This window comes from Sinocyclocheilus anshuiensis, unplaced genomic scaffold (genome assembly GCF_001515605.1).
Source record: "Sinocyclocheilus anshuiensis isolate Anshui unplaced genomic scaffold, SAMN03320099.WGS_v1.1 scaffold476, whole genome shotgun sequence".
Taxonomy (NCBI): Eukaryota; Metazoa; Chordata; class Actinopteri; order Cypriniformes; family Cyprinidae; genus Sinocyclocheilus; species Sinocyclocheilus anshuiensis.
Window position 1 is genome coordinate 1,007,798 of NW_015554139.1, and position 2,752 is coordinate 1,010,549.

A 2,752-nucleotide genomic window follows, 5' to 3' on the forward strand; every position below is an offset into this window, starting at 1 on the left:
AAACAATGAGTGACGTATACGCGCGAGAGATCACTTCTGGCGCTTGCGTAAACTACTCCAGAGCGCGTACACACCTCACGCACCGGATGCCGTGCACGGGCCCAAAGACAGTTGGACATAGTGGTGTATTAGAGGTAAAATATGATATAAATACTGTTCGGTTTCTCGCACAAACCGTTTAATTTGGATTTGTCTGTGCGTGTTTTTTTACTCTCATAGATTTTGTTACCATTGCCATGCATTATACGACTGATAGACTGCAACGGTTGGACTTAAAAATCATCATATGTGTTCTACTGAAGAAACAAAGTCACCTACATCTTGGATGCCCTGGGGGTAAGCAGATAAACATCACATTTTCATTTTTGGGTGAACTATTCCTTTAAGAAAATTAAATATTAATATCATAGTAGTAGACTGTATTGCACCTCAACGCTGGTTGTAATTGTCATAAAATTGAAAAAGAAGAAGGATGCAGTGGCTTCATCTGAAATCACATTGCTTGCCAATTATTTAGCAAGCGAAAAACAGCATGTGAAATGAGTTGTATGTATGAATTCACAATATTCACAAAACAGCAGGCAAAAAGTACCCAGATGACCTGCTATTTGAAGTGTGCATCCAATGGACACTTTACTATCCCATGAGGCTACAGTAGAGGAGTTGTGAATGGCAGTGAAGCGACGCAACTGCTGGTAGGTCACATGACTATGACAACATGGCGAATATAGTATGTCCAAATTACATTAATTTTATATTGCACTTTTTTTAATGGATGCAAAATAATTACTTATTCAAAAGAAGTAACGGCTTAATGCAGCCAGCGTGTAGATACTACTGCCACACAAAATCATGTCGGAGGAGATGACAGGTGAAAGCCAGACACTCTACACACACCTGAACAAAGTTCGCTTTACCAGTATGGGCGTTTTTGGATTCCGTAAAAATCCGTATTTTCAATGTGATTCATTGAAGTTAAAGATGAATTTGACTGATTGTTTTAAAAAAAGAATTCTATAGACATTGCTGTTATACTGTTAACGAGAATTGTTTTGGTCATGATAATCGTGTAGTGAAAATCTGATATTGTGACAGCCCTAATAAGAATTATATTATTTACATTTCAGTATTTTTGGATTTATATTTGAAAATTATATATATATAGTGAGATACAAGAAAAATTAAACATCAATGTAAGGACATTAAAATCAATGGGAATGTAGTGAAAATATGATATTGTAACATACCCTAATAAGAATTATAACATTTAAATTTAATAAAAAAAAATGTGTAAATAATTTAATTTAAATATGACCCTTACTTTTGTTTGTGAGATTTAACAAAAAGTAAATGCCAGTGTCAGGATAATAACATTAGAAATTAGTGCAGTGAAAATCTGAATTTGTGACACACCTAGTAAGAATTACATTATTTAAAATATGTTTGAATTTATTTATTTAAAAAATAGTAATTATATTATTTAAATATGACCCATCCTTCAACAACATGGAACGTTTATGTCAGGATATTACAATCAGAAAAGAGGAGTCTACAGTAAAAAATATTATTTATTCATTTAATCATTCAGAAGTCTGCAGTAAATGAATGTGATTACACGGTTTTAGCTTTCAAAATGTCTTTGTTCCCATATCAGTGTCAGGCATTTCATCTTGCCAAATCACACATGGGTAATGCTTGAGGAGGTCAAATCTAAGGCACTTTGTTGTGGCTCTTTACAATGATACTCTGTATCTTTCAGCATTCTAAAAGTCACTTTGGAGTTAGGCATTTTAGCAATATTCATGTAGTAAAAATCTCAAGTCTGTTAGCATACACTCATTATCATCATTTCAGGCTCAAAAAGTAGTTGTAAGTCTATAGTGTCAAAACCAGACAGTGGAGTTTCATCTATCATCCTGTTGGCTCTAGTGGTTGAGTTTTTTTTATTAAACTGGTTAAATTGGGAGTGCACATATATTTTGTCACCTGTACACTACCATAAAATCAGAATAACACATTAAAATAATTCTCTCTCACCGTCTCATCTATTGCATATCGGTTATTCAGTTTGTCATTGTGAAGACAGCTTACAGGTGTATCTCAATAAATTAGAATGTCGTGGAAAAGTTCATTTATTTCAGTAATTCAACTCAAATTGTGAAACTCGTGTATTAAATAAATTCAATGCACACAGACTGAAGTAGTTTAAGTCTTTGGTTCTTTTAATTGTGATGATTTTGGCTCACATTTAACAAAAACCCACCAATTCACTATCTCAACAAATTAGAATATGGTGACATGCCAATCAGCTAATCAACTCAAAACACCTGCAAAGGTTTCCTGAGCCTTCAAAATGGTCTCTCAGTTTGGTTTACTAGGCTACACAATCATGGGGAAGACTGCTGATCTGACAGTTGTCCAGAAGACAATCATTGACACCCTTCACAAGGAGGGTAAGCCACAAACATTCATTGCCAAAGAAGCTGGCTGTTCACAGAGTGCTGTATCCAAGCATGTTAACAGAAAGTTGAGTGGAAGGAAAAAGTGTGGAAGAAAAAGATGCACAACCAACCGAGAGAACCGCAGCCTTATGAAGATTGTCAAGCAAAATCGATTCAAGAATTTGAGTGAACTTCACAAGGAATGAACTGAGGCTGGGGTCAAGGCATCAAGAGCCACCACACACAAACGTGTCAATGAATTTGGCTACAGTTGTCGTATTCCTCTTGTTAAGCCACTCCTGAACCACAGA